At 39.2% G+C, this 20,467-nt stretch overlaps 1 protein-coding gene and 1 long non-coding RNA gene across 3 annotated transcripts in view; one reads left to right on the top strand and one right to left on the bottom strand.

Moving 5' to 3' along the window:
- The window catches only part of LOC125372341, an 85,049-nt gene extending 65,541 nt beyond the window's left edge, over positions 1–19,508 (top strand). The window contains exon 4 of the long non-coding RNA XR_007218079.1: positions 18,961–19,508. This is a non-coding gene — a long non-coding RNA (uncharacterized LOC125372341). The remainder of the gene's footprint in view (positions 1–18,960) is intronic.
- Positions 1–20,467, bottom strand: part of LOC124115107 (islet cell autoantigen 1-like) — a 353,911-nt gene that overhangs the window by 112,922 nt on the left and 220,522 nt on the right. The gene's annotated exons all lie outside the window — the stretch shown is intronic.

Genomic DNA, 20,467 nt, shown 5'->3' with positions numbered 1-20,467 from the left:
ACGATGTGGAATATCAATCTAAACGTTCCCACGAGGTCGTTGAAGGGTATTTTAATGTTGTTCGAGGACCCCTCCGATGCGTTTAAAAGAAATACCGAGAAGTTCTACAATCCCAAGATTACAAAAGTAGAATTGACTATCGAGGGCGTTCCTAATCAACTATATAGCCAAGGAATGCTAGCGTATCACCAGTGGGATGAGATTAAAAAACTTCCTTCTATAAAACGTTCCCCAGAAGTTAACGCGGTCGTGAAAGATCTGTCTATCGGGAGTGTATCGATGGGTGAATACCTCACAACGAAGTACGCGCTATGGCTCGACATGCGAACAACGGACGATGACCAATTACACGGCAGTGGGAGGAGAATAGAAAATGCTAGCGAGGGTGCCACCATACAGATAACGAAGCTCCAGGAAGCGGCTGGTAAATTAAACATATATTTGTACGTGATTATGGATGCGCAACTTAATATACAGAATGGGAGATTCGTGCAAGCAATCTATTGATAATCTTTTACCTAAAGATCCGCACTGCGCTATCATATGCGGGCAAACGGGCTGCGGAAAAACAGCCTTTATTCTAGATATTTTAGAAAGTCATTATCGGGACGTTTTCGATCATATCATTATTCTGTGCCCGACTATAAGCGTTAATAAAACCTACCTATCGAGAGATTGGGTAATGAATGACGACGGGGTACACAGAGTCGATCCGGGCGATCGTTTACAAGACTGCCTCCGAGTATGTCACGAAAAATACAAAGGAGAATCGACCCTTTTCGTAATAGACGATTGCAGCGCGAGTAAAGAACTCACAAAAAAGAAAGATATGCTTTCGTATTTAGCATTCTCCGGTCGGCATACTCAGCATAGCGTTTGGGTACTTACTCAAAAATACAACTCTGTACTGAAAGATCTCAGAGAGCAGACCAAATGGGTAGCACTCTTTCATTGCAAAGATCGAGATTCATTCGAGGAATGTTTACGCGAAAATGATGTCATTTATACCAAGGGCGAACGAGATAAAGTCAGAAAAGTGTTAGCGGCAACGAAGCACTGTAAACTCGTATTAAAAACCGATCAACCAGCTGCTTATGCAATTGCTTAGCAAAATGTAGCAAAATTATAGCAAAATTATAGCAAAATGTAGCAAAAATGTAGCAAATTGAACATTAGCGGTTAATATTACATAAAATGTGGTTCGAAATCCTCATTCTTTCACAACAGTTCATTATTACGGGTTGTATTGGATATGTCATATTATATTATGTTAGACTTAAATATCTCCTTAGGTATTACATTATGGAATGCGACGAACTCATCGAACAAATGCTCAAAGAATCTGATGCAGATCAACATGTTACAGATAAATCTTTAGATAAACATAGAGAAAGACTTGCCGCTTTGGTAGCCGGTGGAAAATGTTCCCAATATTTGGGAGAAAATTATACCATCGAAAAAATTGATAACATGACCGACGAAGAGATTAAAAAACTGTACGCGCGTTACGAGTCTAGACTGGGAGCTACCATGACTAAAACGATAGGGTCTTCTATATTACAACTATACACAGCCGTAGCTAGTACGTTTCTCCCCATCCCGGCAGAACATCGCCTGTATTTATGCGAATCTCTAGAGAAAGACCCATTCATCGAACACGCTATAAGCGCAGTGAGCTGTGAGTTTTATCATAGATACGGAATGTTCTTAGCTCCATTCACCACAGCTTTAATAACAGCTAGGTATTGTCAATTTAAACATACGTGCCCACTTAATAATATAAATGGAGACACAACAGATTGCGGAAACACAATCACAACAGGTGACACCACAGATTGTGAACGAGGAACAACAGATTGTGGAAACGCAACAACAGATTGCGGAAACGCAACAACAAGTGAATGAGGAACCACCACCAGTGAATGTGAATGCACCACATGTGAATGAGAAAACAAAAAAAACAACCCAGAGTGACAAAGAATCCTTTGAAAATAGCCGCAGGAAGAAAGGGAGGGCTGGCGCGCAAAGCGAAATTGATAAATAATTCAAATATTAATCCGATTAAAACATGGGCACTAGTAGGAGTTGCTGGTATAGCGGTTGTATGGTTCTTTTATAAGTCCGGAGAAGAGAAAACGTCACCCCCGCCGCAACAAGAAGTTCAATTAGAGGTTAGTCCTCATATAATGCTATAAGAAGCATGACTACTCCAGCTACAGACGGTAAAATGTTGGTAAACGCGACGTATCATTCAGGGGTGGTCACCGGCTTGGCCATTGGCTATGCCCGTATGGCTAAAATGATTACTAAAGCCACACCTCCCAAGCTAGATTTTAATGGATATGACATCGGAATGGCCATTCTTGATATTGGATTAGCTATGGCAACGAAGGATATGCTCATCAAACAAGGACTTATCCCGGAAGACATAATGAAGTAATTAAACATTTGAATATTTATATTCATATAAACATTTGAATATTTTATATTATTATACATATGGCATCAATTGCCATGATGGTCGGTGGAGCTATTGTTAATGCTCTAGCTTTTTCGGGGAGTAATTTTTTATTTTCTAGTATGAGAGGTTCGGAGCAGAAAAGACATAATAAAGCTTTAGAACAATACCAAGCAGCCCAGTTACAATATACACAGCAGAGAATGAAGAGATTAGACTTTATTCATGAACAACTGATTAAGGAAGGACATTCAATTCAAACATTTAAGGATGTTGAATCTGCCATGCACGAATACTTCCTCGTTTATGGGAAAAAACTAGACCCAATACCAAGACCAACAATGAGTCAGTTTTATACACCGTCAGAGGAACAAAAGAACCGAGAGATCACATTTATCATGTTGGGATTGACTTCTGTATTGATTTTCGGCTATACCATGCATAAGTCGGAGTGACAGCTGTGGCTATGCATAATCAATATCTCGCAGTGTAGCTGTGATTTGCATTTAGACAAATGATATGATAGATGTATATACCATGAATAACTGCAAGTTTACACTCATGGGAAAGACTACCCTTTGTAACCGGCGCTGTGTTGATTTTTTTTATTGCGGGATACACAACTATTACATCAGGCGCGGAAACATCAACTATACGTGTTCTGTATGCGGGATAGGGGTCAAAGGTCGTTATTGTTTATGTAAGGAACACGGTGCTGATAGGGTCAGGAACCAGATTATTTATGCTAGGAAGAGAGATTACATCAATGAGAGGAATAGGTTGGGGAGAATATGTATTTAGATATATGAAAACAACCAATTAGACATTTGTCTCATTTTGCATATACCATTCAACCACAATGGTTTTTGTCAGAGAATTAAAAGCTATGGCAAAGCAAAGTGGACTGCGTGGATATTCTCGTATGAGAAAAGCTGAATTGATGGATTTACTCGGTTTGGAATACAACAGACCCCAGACTGTTAGAGAACTCAAAGCTCGAGCGAGAAACGGTGGGCTGAGAGGTTATTCTCGAATGAGAAGAGCTGAATTGATCGCTTTACTAGATAATAATCAACCTATTGATAATGATGATATTCAACCTAATAATGTTGAGAATCAACCTACTAATGATGATGATAATCAACAACAAGAATTAATATTTGTACCCACATCCGCCGGCGTTGGTAAATATCTAAGAGGTTGGAAGATGGATATTAATTCCAACATGGATGTTAACGATATTAAGCCCATCATATCGAGTAAAATTAACGAGGAATTAGATGATTTACATAGTATAAAATACCAGCTGACGATTAAAATGACATTGAGTAAAAGTAACACAGACGATAGCACCGAATATACCGAACCATATTTCCGTAGCAATCAAGAAGTTATAACCGAATCCGATACTATAAATTCATCATTAGATACATCAATTCAGAGGATACAGGAAACTTTAGAACGCTGGACTAATAGAGGTTCGGGTTGGGGTGTTGATAAAATCGATAGTTTATATTTAGATATAGCGAATTATATGCCCTTCAAAGGTGGATCTTATATAGATTTACCTCCGTATTATAAGAAGAAAAAAGCCATAATTAACGTAAAAAATAAATCCGATGACTGTTTAAGAATGATGATAAGATCTGCATTGTTCCCCGTAGATTCTAAAATTGCAAATAGACCTTCTAGCTATCCTCAAAACAATGGACTCAACTTCGATGGTATAGACGAACCTACACGAATATCACAAATTGATAAGGTGGAAAAGCAAAATAATTTAGCTATAAATGTTTTCGGACATTCTAAAGGAATTGTTGTACACAGGATAAGCTCCGCTCCGGAAAATATCCCCAGAATCAATTCATTTCTGATCGAAAAAGATGGTAAATATCATTATACGTGGATAAAGAGTTTAAACAGGCTATTATACGATCAAACAAAACATGCTAGAAAGAAATATTTCTGTGAAAGATGCCTGCATGGGTACAGCAGACAAGATCTATTAGAAGCGCATAAAGAAGACTGTAGAGGTGTTGGACAGAATGCTATCAGGATCGATATGCCTAAAGAGGGAAAAAATATATTAAAATTTGAACATTATTGTAATCAAATGCCAGTACCGTACGTAATTTACGCCGACTTCGAAGCGCTTATCAAACCCATAGAAAATACCGAACGCAATAATACTGATAATAGTTTTACGTACAAAACTCAAGAACATATTCCTTGTGGGTTTGGATATATAGTTGTAAGGTATGATGGGAAAACAAACACTCCCGTGATTTACAGAGGTCCCGATGCAGCGGGAAAGTTCCTAGAATATCTACAAAATGAAGAGAGAATAATCAGGGAAAAATTATCGTGTAAGATACCCATGCGTATGACGAGGGATGATTGGAGTGCCTATAAGAAGTCAACGAGTTGTCACGTTTGTAATAAACCCCTGGATGGGGATTCCGTAAGAGATCATTGCCACGTCACGGGTAATTATCGGGGAGCCGCTCATAACGAGTGTAACTTGAAACTAAAAATGAATTCTCAAACAATACCCATCCCCGTTGTGTTTCATAACCTTAGGGGATACAATTCACATCTCATTATGCAAGCTATCTCGAAGACCGACGGCGGTTTAACGTGCATTCCTAACAATATGGAAAAATACATATCATTCTTGTTGACTAAACCTATACATTATAGGGACAAGGATGGGAAATCTAGAACAAAGCAAAGTAATGGGCTTAGATTCATAGACTCCGTACAGTTTCTGTTATCTTCCCTGGACAATTTAGCTAATGCGAACAATCCCGATGACTTCGCGATAACAAATCAATATACCGATAAGATAACTCGTCATTTGTTGCTGAGAAAAGGTGTATATCCTTACGAATATATGGATGATTGGTCTAGATTCGAAGAAACTGAATTACCAACCCTCGAATCATTCTATAGTAACTTAACAGAATCTAGAATAACAGATGCCGATTATGAACACGCTCTGACGGTGTGGGATAAATTAGGTTGTAAGAATTTAGGCGATTATCACGATCTGTACTTAAAAACCGATGTACTGTTACTCGCCGATATATTCGAGATATTTAGAAAGACGTGTTTCAAACAATATGGCTTGGACCCGGCATGGTACTATTCCAGTCCCGGACTATCGTGGGATGCATTGTTGAAGAAGACCGGCGTAGAACTAAAACTACTCACAGATTACGATATGCACTTGTTTATTGAGAAAGGATTAAGAGGTGGTATATCGATGGCAGCTAAAAGGTATTCTAAGGCTAATAATAAATTAGTGGAAGGATACGATCCCAGTAAACCCGACACCCACATATTATATCTCGACGCTAACAATTTGTACGGATGGGCTATGAGTCAACCTTTACCCACGGGTGGTTTTGAGTGGGTCGATGATATTAATGTGAATAATATCCATAATATCGAAGTGAATAAAGGGTACATACTAGAAGTTGACTTGGAATATCCAAGTTCATTACATAAAGATCATAACAGTTATCCGCTAGCTCCCGAAAGATTAATGGTTAATAAAGATTGGATGTCGGAATATCAACGCTCCTTGATGGGTAATAGTAGGTTAGCTAACGTAGAAAAACTCGTACCAAATTTGATGGATAAAACAAAATATATAGTTCACTACAGAAATCTCCAGTTGTATCTATCATTAGGTATGAAACTTAAGAAAATACACAGAGTTCTAAAGTTTGATCAAAGCCCTTGGATGGAGCCCTATATAAGGTTGAACACAGATTTAAGAAAGATAGCTACCAGCGATTTCGAAAAGAATCTGTATAAGCTCATGAATAACTCGGTATTTGGTAAAACTATGGAGAATCTAAGGAAGCGTGTTGATGTTAAATTAGTCAGGTCTAATGAGGAAGAAAGACTCAGGAAACTTATAGCCAGTCCTGCTTTTAACAGAAGCAAGATATTCGATAACGACTTAGCCGCGTTGCATATGCAGAAGAGTAATATAAAATTCAACAGACCGGTGTACGTCGGTATGAGTATTCTCGACTTGTCAAAACACTTAATGTATGACTTTTATTACAACAAACTTAAGAAGCAATACGGCGATAGATGCGAGGTGTTATATACCGACACAGATTCTTTGTTGATGGAAATACAAACCGAGGATGTGTATAAAGATATGGCAGAAAAAATAGATATGTACGACACGAGCGATTATCCTAAAGATAATCCACTGCACAGCGTTGTAAATAAAAAGGTGTTAGGTAAGATGAAGGATGAATGTGCTGGGACCCCTATAGCGGAGTATGTGGGATTAAGACCTAAGATGTATTCTATAAAGAAGTCCGATAATGGAGAGATAAGAAAAGCTAAGGGCGTTAAGAAGTATGTTGTGAAAAAGCATATCAAACATGAACAGTATAAAGAATCATTATTCAACGGTAGAACGTTCAAACACGAGATGAACTCTTTAAGAAGTTACGATCATAGGATATATGGATTAAGAATGAACAAGACATCATTATCCCCCTTAGATACAAAGAGATGGATTGATAATGATGGTGTAAATACCTATGCTTATGGTTATGGTGGTAATACCGTACCATCGGGAACTATGAACAACTCTTCTCGTACAAATGCCCTACCCGGTCCATCTTGAAGATAATAAAGAATGGGCTCTCCTTCTTTCGTAACCAATCGACTAATGTTATACGTCTTAAGGGACCATATGGGATCGGTTGCGCGACGTAGGCCTCCTTCGAGTTCACCGGCCTGATATAAATATCTTACCCTTACTCTATCCGGAAGTTTTCGTTCTTTGCCTCTCCTCGGTGCTGAAGATTCGGAAGTCACAGATTTCATTTTAATAGCATGGGATGGTTTCTTCCCTATTAATCTCGTTACTTCATTATTCAGCGCTGATACAACGGCTGATAATCGTGTCACCCATTCGGTTGATCTCAATCGCTCGGATTTCATTTCGATCCCATACTGATATCCAAACAAACGTTCCGCTAATGTCCGGTTAAATCTTTCGACGATAGCTTGACTGCGGTGGGCCTCTCTTTCACCACGGACGATTTTGACATCGTTCTTTGTTAACAGTTTAGTTACCGATCCCATAAACTCGCGACCGGGATCTACTTGAAATAGCTTAGGCCATTTTAGCGGTCCGCGTTTATATATGCGACTCAGTGCATTAGCTACCTCTGTTGATTCTTTCGATGTTAATGGCTCAGCCTCTTTGTATCGACTAGCCACATCCACTACTGTTAAAGCGTATTTATACGTTTTGCGTTTTACCTTATCGTGGGGAAGAAACAAGAGGTCAGCCTGATGAACTTCATTCGTCGTAAAAATATCAAACTTCTTCCTCGGTATATAACGCGGTGCCGGTAAATATATCTGCCACATCGCTTGTTTCTTTAACCAATCCTTGGCCACATCTTTAGATACCTTAGCCGTGGTGGCTAATTTTTTTATTGCTCCTACACCTTTCCAATATCCTCGTGGGCTATAGTAAATTTTATCCATTATTAATTAATATTGATATTTCTTTTAAAACGACTTTCGCTGAATCACATCACTAATAGAAGCAATGATTGGCCCCAGGTATTGGTGAGCTAGAGCCAATCTCATGACTATCATTAAATCGCATCATCATTTTGGCATAAAAAATTCCTCCTGTAGTAGCAGTATAGGTATATGAATCCAGCTCCAGTGGAGTTGCGGCAGAACCATCATTACCTATACTACTCCATCTTTAAACATCTTTTGGTATGACGAGGCCGGGGATCGAACCCCGAACATTCCGCTCTCCAGGCGGATGCTCTACCACTAGAACACGGAGGCAGTCTGTTGTATTAGAAGAAGGAATAGAAACGATGTCTATAACAGGTTATGGGCCCAGTGAACGTCTCAGGTTTGATGGAGATGAGTCAAGGTATGAACTTTGGGAGGTAAAGTTTCTTGGCCACATGCGAATTCAGAAACTTACTGATGTCTTTGAAGAAATGACCAACCACCAGATGAAAACAAAAATGCAAATGCATTTGCATAACTTGTTCTATGTCTTCTTCATTGAAAACAACCAGTGATAGTTTACTAATTCCAGTGATCATAAAAAGACTTAGATAATTTCACGACTTTTACCGCTGTTGTTACTCAGAGAGATAGTGAAATGACTTTTCAAACTTTCAAACCAGCCCTAAGAAGTTTCGAGGAAACTGAGAAAATGCAACAACACACATCTACTTGTAATGACTGTGTTATGAAGATTAAATGTATTTTGTGTGAAAAACCCGGTCACAAGTCTTGGTAATGCACAAACGAAAATATGACAAAAATTCCGGTCATGATACCAGATATTGCAGAAAGAGGGGCACTGTCAAATTAGTGAATCAAGATACAAGAGACCAAGGTAATGAAAGTGCTGCTGCTGATGATGAACATTCCTTTATATTTAAGATAAGTGTAGATAGATCCCCAAAACAAGGGTGAAGTTGACAGTCTGCTTGTAGATTGTGGGGCAACAGCCCACATTATTACAGACAAGGATAGATTCATTAGTTTTAATGAATCATTCAAAGCTAAGAATCATTTTATTGAACTGGCTGATGGGACAAAAACAAATGGAATAGTACATGAGAAGGGAAATGCTAGCATGTTGTTTTGTGATATAATTAAGAATTGACCTTCACTTTGTGTGAGTTCACTGGAGTTTGAACCTTCATAGAGTGAGGGCCAAACTGTATGAACGTCGGAGCTTGCGACGACGTTCATGCAATGTTTGGCCCTCACTCTATGAAGGTTCATACTCCAATTAACTCACACAAAGTGAAAGTCAATTCTTATAATTTTTTATCACAATTTCTTACCTCAAAGGATGCAGGCCAAGATCTAAACACAATTGTGTCAAATTGTGTCGTTCATACACTTATAAACGTCAATTTCGCAGTCATGTGACCGACCTCTTGTCCAATGGAAAAGCTGTATATCGTGTAAACGTCAAATTAAAAAATTATATGCAAACAAACACAAAATGTTGGTAGAGAATGCTTTATATGTACCATCATATAAACAGAATATCTTTTCTGTGCAAGCAGCAACAGACAAAGGTGTGTCAGTGACCTTTTCACCAACCAATGTCAATCTCAAAGCTCCTGATGGAACCATATTTTACATAAAAAGGCAGGGAAAACTATACTACCTCAATAATGACATATCCTCCAGAAATGGCTCACACACAGTACAAGATTGGCATAGAATTATGGGACATTGTAATAAACCAAGCATCATGAAGATCACAGGTCATAAAGATTTTACGTGTGAAACATGTTTGAAGGGGAAGATGCCACAATGGAGAAATCGTAATGCTGACAAGAAAGCCAAGTATACTTCAGAACTGGTCAATGTGATCTTGCAGGGCTGATAGAACCTGCAGCTAGAGAAGGGTTCAAATATGCTATGTGCTTTGTAGATGATTACTCAAGTTTGAGTATGATTTATGTGTTGAAACAGAAAAGGGATGCAGTGAGAGGTCTGGAACAGTTTCTGGCAGATTCAGCATATATAGGAAATGTTGGAACTCTCAGAACAGATAACGTAACTGAGTTCTTAAATGCACAATTCCAGGATGTTCTGTCGAAAAATAGAATTAAACATCGGAGGTCATCTCCTTATTCATTTCGTCAAAATGGGACTATTGGGCGGATGTGGAAAACATTATTTGACATGGCAAGATGCCTTATCATAGAAACAGGACTCCACAAGTACCTATGGACATATGCAGTCATGACCGCTTCTTACTTAAGGAACAGGTGTTACAATCAGCGTATAAACAAACCACCGTTTGAAGCAGTAACAAGACAAAAACCTTACCTCTCCAATATGCATTTCTTTGGAACTATATGCTTTGCATATATGGAGAAGAAAAAGAAGTTGGATCTCAGGTGTGAACAGGGAGTGTTTGTTGGATATGATAAAGGCAGTCCCGCATACCTGGTGTATTTCCCTGACACAGGAGAAGTCAAACGTGTCGGATTTGTGAAATTCACTGAGAAATTTGAAAGGAGAATGAAACCTTCAGAACCAGTGTCTGAAGTTGAGCCAAATACTGAAGAAAACAAAATGGAAGCAGAAACTGAAGAGAAAAAAGAAAAAAGGATGGGAAAATTGAAACAGAAAATGATGAAGAAAGAAGATATACAAAGGGACAAATCAACAAACCAAAACATCTAGAAGATTATGTGATCTCTGACAGTGATTATTGTTATAGGCTTGCAGAGGTTCCTGTAACTGATCAAGAGGCAGTCAGTTCACCAGATTCTAGAAAATGGCAAACACCTATGGAGGAAGAAATAAGTGCTTTAAAAGAAAATGAAACATTTGAACCCACCACTGTGACAGATGATAGATCAGTTGTTGGAGGGAGATGGGTTTACACAGTCCAATCAAACCCAAACGGAGAGAAGTACAAGGCAAGAATTGTAGCAAAAGGTTACAATATTGATTACAAAGAAACATTTGCACCTACAGCAAAAATGACATCAATTCGTGCATTAATGCAGCTTGCTGTCCAGAATAATGACAATTCACCAAATGGATGTTAAAACAGCATACCTGAATGCGCGGATTGATTGTGAAATCTACATGGAACATCCTGATGAATTTGTAGAAAAAAATAAAAATGGAGAAACGCTTGTTTACAGATTGAAGAAATTACTCTACGGTTTGAAACAAAGTGGAAGAAACTGGAATTCAATGTTGCATAATTACTTGACAGAAGATTTCAAGTTGATTCAGTCACTTGCAAACCCATGTGTATATTCGAAAACAGTGAATGGTTTTCAAGTGATAGTCATTGGGTGGGTTGATATAATTGTGGCTTGTGAAAGTATTGAGATCCTTGAGAGGATAAAATCCTCAATGTGTCAAATGTTAAAAATGAAAGATTTGGGAATTTTATCCTGGTTTCTTGGAATTGAGTTCAAACGTTCCTGTGATTGTATTGAAATGAAGCAAACCTGTTACATATAAAAATTCCTCAAAAATTCAATATGATGAATAGCAAACCAAAATCAGTGCCCTGCTGTGATCTTGGTGCTGTCAGAGCCAAGTGTGATGAAAATGTGCTTGAAGATGCAAAATTGTTCAGGGAGATAGTGGGGAACTTGATATATGTTATGAGAGCCACCCGGCCTGATTTGTGTTATGTTGTTACCAAATTATCTCAACATATGGCCTAACCAACCATATTTTATTTGTTTTGGGCTAACCAAGCTCTCAGTTATTCGAAGGGTTCAGTGAATAAAGCCTTGAAATTCCAAAAATCAACAAATCCATTGGTGCGCAGTGGAATTTGTGATGCAGATTGGGGAACGTCTGAGGACAGATGAAGTATAACAGGATATGCATTTCAAGTTGTGTGATGATAGAACAAGAAACAAGTGACTGTCGCTCTTTCTACATGTGAAGTGGAATACATTGCGTTAGCAGCGGCTGTACAGGAGGGATAATTTTTGAGGCAGCTAATGAAAGACATTAGTGGTGAAACTAATGACTTTCTCTTTCAGTTAAAAGTTGACAATCAGGGAGCAATTGCTTTGGTCAAAAACCCAGTCACTCAACAGAGGTCTAAGCACTTTGATATCAATATCATTTCGTAAGGTCAGAGGTTCAGAGTGGTGTGGTTGAATTTGAGTATGTCCCTACAGACTTAAATGTACCTAATGCATTTACAAAAGCTTGAATGTTTATAAGTTAAGACACTATACTGCAAACTTTAGTTAAAAGAAAGATTTTCTGGAAGCTTTACTATTTTGTTACAGGTTATTATGGAAGAGTTGCTTCCCTTTAGTTGTATGTTTGAGAAATGGCTGAGTTTTAATGTACTCGTTTGGTGAAGTACTAGATAACGATTTTTATCTAAAGGAGAATTGTTGTATTTGAAGAAGGAATAGAAAGGCAGAGAACCATGTCTCAATCATCTTCTGCTGTTGCATCAATAATTGTTGTATGAGACTCATGGAGACTCTACGTCGAGACGTGTTGTCAAGTAGAGAATACAATTTTTTGTTTTTTCTATTGCTTCCGATCAATTTCCTCATATACAATAAACTACGGTTATTACGAACTCAAATGGACCACTAATTTTAATTCATTATAACCGTAGTTTGTTATATGCATATGTACAACATCTATACATAAAATGGACGGCACCAAGAAACAGTTTGTTTTATCCGACAGTTCGTAATAAGCATGTTTGTTATAAACTAAGTTTACTGTATAATAAACATCTATGCCATGGGATCAGAATAATTAACTGCTCGGTTTGTAAATTCATTCCGAATGAATTTTGTTGCTTCTGCCATGGAATCTGCATGCCTGGTCACACCTGTACCTGATCTGCACATCTCTCAGAGGAAGACTTTAAATATCAGACACGTTCCTTCGGTCAACCATCCAAGTCATGGGATGCAGAAGATAGGCTTCTTGGATGAATTAAATACGGCCTAAGTGTGTCACTGTAAACCCTGCTTTCACTTCATCAGTCAAGGCAATCATCATACAGCCTCCTACATCTACCATCACATCACTTTTGGTACAAGACGACATGGTTTCAGACAGCTTTCTTCACGGAGATTTCCTGCCCAAACCTAGCCTTCGTCAAGTACCAGGACACCTGTATCATCGCCGACGTCTCTGAACTCGTCGGTGAACTCTCCGATTAATTTACTATCTTTTCACATACTTGCCATAATTTTATTACCACAACTTCAAGTGACAACAGACCAGTTATATGTTCACTTCATGTTTCGATGGTAGCGATTTCTATAGCCTGTTTCTTTATGGATTCTCTTCACACTGTCTGCAGTACACTCTGCCAGCGGAAAGTGCAGAGTTTCGCGTACTTTCACGGTAGATCCATCCAGTTGCTCCCTGTCTAAAAGTATCGTTGTACAACATGTTTTTGTTTTGTTTTTTAAATAAAGTGCCTTGTTTTTTCTTGGAATGGATTTCCGCACTATCAAATTACCTTTTATAATGCAAACCTATTCATTATTGATAATTCCATTTTTTTCTGAAACATCCCTGACATGGCATGCCAACTTTAGGAAGTATTATTTACCAATATCATTATCGTTTAGAAACCAGTCCCTTTCTTAAGTTACTTAAGTGCAATGATCTCTATTGCGTTTACAGCTAATCCTCTTTTAAACTTTGATCACAAATCTTGAAGACTGGGGTTTTCTTTGGTGATTGGTTGAATTGCTTCAACAAGAAGTGACCGACATGTGTTGTTACTGTTAGATAATGTCCCAAGCCATCTCATCCCTGAGCACGTGTCAAATGTCAAGATCCATTTTCTGCAAATTACAAAAACAAGTCACCTACACCCCCTGCATGCTGGTATCATCCATCCTAAACAGGTCCAGAGCCAAAACGGACATAATTGTCTCGGTCAAAACGGACCAGTGAAATTATTGATAATCCAGATCATATTATAGTCGTACACAGTAGTGCACATATCATTCCTCATGTTGGAAGGCACTTATATAACAACAGGAGGAAATGCCTTAATGGTAATGGATTCGGGTCATTAAGAATTCAGTTTTAATGGTTTTTAGTACTCTGTATAGCCAAAGTGCAATTTTGTGAAAGGACTTCTATGAATGTAGAGCAGGATCCGCTGCTACAATTCCATTAGGGAGCCTGCATCGTTGCTTGCAACTATATCTAATCACTTATCTTGCACAGTGGATATGTCAAAGTGTTTACATGTCTAGGTTTACTTAAACAAACGCAGTCAATAACGCAGATTCCGAGAAAAGTGTGTTCAGCTGAATGCTACTTCCCGCTTAGTTTACAAGACAAGACGCATGGTAATCTTAATCTCTGCATATAAAACAATGCCAATCACAACAGGAAATACAATTTAATCGGCTAATCATTATGTATAGTGATGTTTCATCTCAAATTTCAAATTTGTATTGACCAAGTTTAAATGATATAATCTGTTCCATTTCCCTGAATTCACTGAAGGGCTACGATGTAATTTTTTTTTCTGCGGAAGACAAACACAGTTTTATTGCAAATATAGAGACTTTGTATGCACTAGTGATATGCTTTATTCCAATTTGCGTTATTGACGGGGTATATAAATTAGAATTGATTTCCCGCTTATTTTATGAGACAAATAACCTCTGCATATGAAACATTGTCCCTCATACAGTACACAAATAGTAGTAGTATCAGTTAGGTCATCTAGATTAATATCATCCATTTTTATATTAAACATAAGGTTACATAATTTCAATATAAAGAATGTCTTCGCACTACAGGGGCAAATTAAATTCACAACGTAGACTTTCGGGATCCATTAGGAATCAAAGCAATTCGCCAGTCTGTAACTATAACTAATAACCCGAGTACCATTGATCAGAATCAAACACTTCTGGTTCGCTTATCTCATCTAGATGCTCACGATGTGTTAGTTCCAGGAACTGCACGACTATCATTTACAATTAGTTTGACTTCTACTGATGTTAACAGGGAGCTTGTTCAGAACATAGGCCGGGCAATTGCAAAGAAAATCACAACTAAAATTAGCGAACATACATGGATCTATGGAGAACAGCCAAAGAACGGGAAAACTTACAGTATCAAGGTATTGGTAATAAAAATTCAATGAGACTGTGTGTGGGTGCTGATAGTGGTGATAATACCATCCTAGAAGATAAGGCTGTTGCTGATGCATTAGGTAACCGATTATATATTCCGCTTGACTTTGAATTACTAGAGAGTCACATGCCCTTCTATCAAGCATCCCTGGGAGATAGGTTAGAATACTTTTAATGACTACCACAGAGTAATCAAAACCATTGACGAAGCTAGCTATTCCATTGATAATATCTCACTGGAGTATGATATGATAACAGATCCTAAATTAGCCAGACCAATTCGTAACCAGTATACAGAAAATTTAGCCATTTTGTACGATCCCGTTCTAAGACACCAGAAGGCATGTCAACAGTGGGATGAGATTAAAAAACTCCCTTCTATAATACGAAGCTCAGAAGAATACAGTTACAAAAGATATGGCTCTTGGGGATGTATAGCTGGCTGAATTCCTTACCACGAAGTATGCACTATGGCTCGACATGCGAACCACAGATGATGACCAACTACACGGGCAGAGAATAGAGAATGCTAGTGAGGGTGTTACTATACAGATAACGAAGAAGGCCAAAATGGCTGGTAAATTAAACTTATATTTATACATGATTATGGACGCGCAACTTTATATAAAAAATGGAAGATTCGTGCAAGTGATCTATTAATAATCTTATACCTAAAGAACTGCCCTGCGCTATCATCTGTGGACAAACGGGTTGCAGAAAAACAGCTGTTTATTCTTGATATTTTACAAAGCCGTTATTACAATTTTTTCGCCAATATTATTATTCTGTGCCCGGCCATAAACGTTTATAAAGCATACCTATCAAGAGATTGGGTTATGAAAGATCCCGCGGTGCACAAAGTTGATCCGGGTGATCGTTTACAAGATTGTTTATGAGTATGCCACGAAAAATACAAAGGAGAATCAACCCTTTTCTTAATAGACGACTGCAGTGGAAGTAAAGAACTTACCAAAGAGAAAGATATGCTTTCATATTTAGCATTCTCCGGACGACATATGGAGCATAGAGTTTGGGTACTTACTCAAAAATACAACGCTGTCCTGAAAGAAGAGCTGTCCAAATGGGTTGCCTTGTTTCATTGCAAAGACTGAGATTCATTTGAGGAATATCTAAGAGAAAATGATGTTATTTCTACCAAGCTCGAGCAAGATAAAGTCAGAAAATGTTAGCAGAAACGAAGCAAAAAACCGATCAACCAGCTGCTTAGGCAATTGCTTAGCAAAATTTAGCAACTGCTAAGCAAACTTTAGCAACTGCTCAGCAAATTTAGCAACTGCTTCGCAAACTTTAGCAACTTTAGCAAATTTTAGCCATTTTTTGCTTTGTCAATAGTTTAGTAACTGATCCCATAAACTCGCGACCAGGAACTACTTGAAACAACTGAGGCAATTTAATGGTTCGCGTTTATATATGCGGCCTAGTGCATTAGCTACCTCTGTTGAATCTTTTGAGGTTAATGGTTCAGCCTCCTTGTACCAACAAGCTACATCTACTATTTTTAAAGCGTATTTATATGTTTTGCGTCTTACCTTATCAATCTGATGAACCTCATTCGTTGTAAAACTATCAAACTTTTTCCTCGGTCTACAACGCGGGGCTGGTTAGTAAATTTGCTACATTGCTTGTTTCTTTAACCAATCTTTGGCAACATCTTTAGATATCTTAGCCGCTGCAGCTAGTTTTTGCATTGCCCCTATACCTTTCCAATATCCTCACGGGCAATAGTAAATTTTATCTATCATTAATTAATATTGATGATTCTTTTATACAATCCATGACGATTATTGGATCGCATCGCATGATTTGCATAAAAAATTACCTCTGTAGTAGCATTATTGGGGTATGAATCTGGTCTAGGTGGCAGTGCGGTAAATACCCCTTTTCATTACAATTTAGCTGAGTCGCATGACGATCCTTGGATAGTCATCAAATAGTTCACATAAACTGAACATCCAAATGAACCTGATAGAAGCTAAGATTTGGGCAAAAGCATGCTCCATACGTGGTGTTCTCACCTTTGCAGCAGAACCCCCATTGTCTATACTACTGGTGTATGCCAGATTTGATGAAGCTATTCATATGGTTCAACAACTGGGAAAGGGACCATTACTAGCAAAATCTGACATTAAGTCGGCCTTTAGAATTATACAAGTCCACCTTTCTGATTTCGAGCTACAAAGCATGAGATTTGAAGGCGAATTCTATTTTGATAAATGCTTACCTTTTGGCTGCTCCATATCTTGCGCCATATTTGAAACATTTAATACCTACTTGCAATGGTGCATGCAATCCCACCTACCAATGTACCAGATCATGCATTACCTGGATGACTTCCTAATGGGGGGCACAGCTGGCACCAGCCACTGCTAAGACAACCTCACAGACTGGAACTGGAACAGTTTTGAGTATCTATTACCCACGACAGGATGGTGGGCCCCACAACACAACTGACATTCTAAGGGCTTGAGATTGACACCAATGCAATGCAGATCAGACTCCCGGAGTCCAAGATCAAGAAGGTGACAGCGGAAATTCAAGACATCCTGTCAACAGGTAACATAAATGTCACAAAAAGGGAAGGCAAGCGACAACCAAGCCGTCGTTGCAATAATCAACAACCAGTCTACCAAGGCCCCCAGAGTGATGAGCCTACTCCGCCACCTAATCCTGCAGTGCCTCCGGTATAATATTCTGTTAAAGGCATAGTATGTCCGTACCATTACTAACACCATTGCCGATACTCTCTCTAGGTTTTAGCTCAAATGCTTCCGGACGTCAGCACCAAACGCGGACTAGACCCCAAAACCTATCCCCGTTCAACATATGGCAGATCTGAGGCAAGAAGCTCGTAGACTCCTACATCAATCTCTGTCTAAGAACACATGGTCCACTTACCAAAGTCAAAGCCTTACACTAGTCAATGCCTTACACTAGTTCCGGTCCGCACATCAGTTACAGGAGGTGTGGCCAGTCCCGCTGGATCAGGATGTAAACTTTATTGCTCATCTGTCAGTCACTCACCACTACACTAACACAGTCAAGACTAATATTGCAGTGCTGGCTTCACAGCACAAATTCTGTGGGCTCACCGATTGTACAAACAATTTCCTGATGGGCAAGCTATTAACAGGCTTACACAAATCAGCTGGCCGGCCAGACAGCAAAAAAACAATCACTGTAGATCTGCTTTGGGTGGTTTCCAACAATATGCCACACATGTGTTCGTTGGCATATGAAGCCAGACTTTTCAAAGCAGTCTACTGTATAACCTTCTTCGTTTTCTTTAGGGTATGCAAGCTGGTCCAAACTGGACCCTCCAAACCAGGTTGCTGCATTCATAATTTAAGTTTCTCGGGCAACCCCCCCAACAGCTATCAATCCATCTCCCAAACTCAAAAAGTGATCAGTACAGTACAGGGTCACCTGACACAATGTCATCTATACCAGGTAATCTGCTATGTCCCATAGTTGCCACCCAGCACTATCTTCAGGCGCACCCCTCTGGCCCGTAACATGCATTTGTTCATTTCGATTATTCCACCATTACAAGGTACAAATTCCAGGCACTCCTTAAAAGGCCTTAGCACACAGCAACATAAATACTGCTTCCTATTCTTCTCACTCCTTCCGTATTGGGGCGGCCACATCAGCAGACAATGAACGGAGGTGCCCGAACACCAATATGGCAGGTGGAAGTCAGATTGTTGCAACGCTTACATACTCTTACCAACATATTTAAAGCAACAAATCTAATTTAAATATTCAACACATGGTCCTTACTACACTTCTTATTGTTTACAGTTTGGGTGGTGGGTTCCAGCTACATGGCCAGTGCACGGCAGTACTTGCTTCTTCAGGGCACCAGTCCGGACCAACCGAGGATGCTATGGCTGGCGTGAAGTTGAATGAGGTGGAAGGAGTTGGACACCATCTTAGGTCAAGGTGACAAAGCACAGCCCCCGAGCCATCATCATTCACCTGGGCTCCAACATCCTGTGCCCAGTCAAGGGCAGCCAACTCTTCCTTGACATGGTGGCCTCAATCCTTCAGATACGACTCCAACACCGGGATCATCATATCGTCAATGCTGCCCAGGCGCTATTGGCATGATGCCAGAGATCCAATAAAGATTGAGGGGATGTGGAAGAACATTAACCTCAGGCTAGCAAACTGTGTCAAAGAGCTCTGTGGAACAATAGTGCCACATCCCCAGATCCTGGCATCAGACAGAACATGGAATGCCTGGGAGGGCGTCCATCTCAGAGACAAAGGACTGTGTGTGTTTACAGACAATTTTTTTGCGTGCCCTGATACTTGTTTTGCACTAATAGAAGGGTGTTATCTCCAAAGGTCAGTGTTTGTTTTCACTACATAGGCAAACTAGGCGACAATGCTATCTCCGTGCATCACCTGACCGTGGGTGTGGGGTGGCACTTTGTTGCTGTGTGACGTGGGCTACCCTGCTGGTAACAAATTCACTTGCTTCCAAATTTATACTTCAGGCTACCTGCTTTTCAGCGGGAACCTTTCCGGTTTACCTGCTTCTCAGTTGTAACCTTGTCTTTCCCGTCTTTTCAGCAGTGGAATGATGAAATAGCTCACGTTGGGCAACCAATTGCCACATATATTGGCCCAGCAGCAGTAGCTGACATTTTGGCTGGTGGCGATAGCTGCCACAATTGTTTTATTACCGTATTTTCTTGAGTATAGTGCCCACTTTTTTTCCCCAAAACACAGCTGTGTAGAAGGGGGTGCGCATTATACACGAATTAATGAGTTTTGATGTTTTTCCCCCATGGAAACACATTACCGTGAGCACATAACACCGGAAATACCATGTTGTTGACTGAAGTACGCAAATTAGTCATGTAATTACACTGTCTGGCTATAAAAAGTGTTCTTTGTATATCTGGACTTATGTTTCTAACTTATTTTATTAATTTTATTCAAAATTCCTTTTTATATTGTTTCAATTAATTTTGGCGAAATCGTGTGTGCAGCGATCGGAAGATCGCATAACTCACTGTTATTAACAGCAACCACGGTCAGATTACCGCTATTGATGCCTTAAAACAGAATTTTAGTTGAAAGAGAATGGATACATATATCATAAATGCCATACTGTGACTCGTTAAAAGTCATATTTGTTTTTGTTGGACGATTTTATGTCAACACGTAGTTCTCGCGATCATGTGCACGGGAGCCTTGACGGTGACTGGTCAGACTGGTTCCATGTAAAAAATAATACCCGGCAATAGCGATCACCTGCTTCGCTTAGGGTTATTATTATTTTAAATAAGATATTCAA

This window comes from Haliotis rufescens, unplaced genomic scaffold (genome assembly GCF_023055435.1).
Source record: "Haliotis rufescens isolate VD_foot unplaced genomic scaffold, xgHalRufe1.0.p SCAF_4, whole genome shotgun sequence".
NCBI classification, from domain to species: domain Eukaryota; kingdom Metazoa; phylum Mollusca; class Gastropoda; order Lepetellida; family Haliotidae; genus Haliotis; species Haliotis rufescens.
Note: the sequence above shows the minus strand (reverse complement) of the source record. Positions and strands in the feature narration are given on the sequence as shown.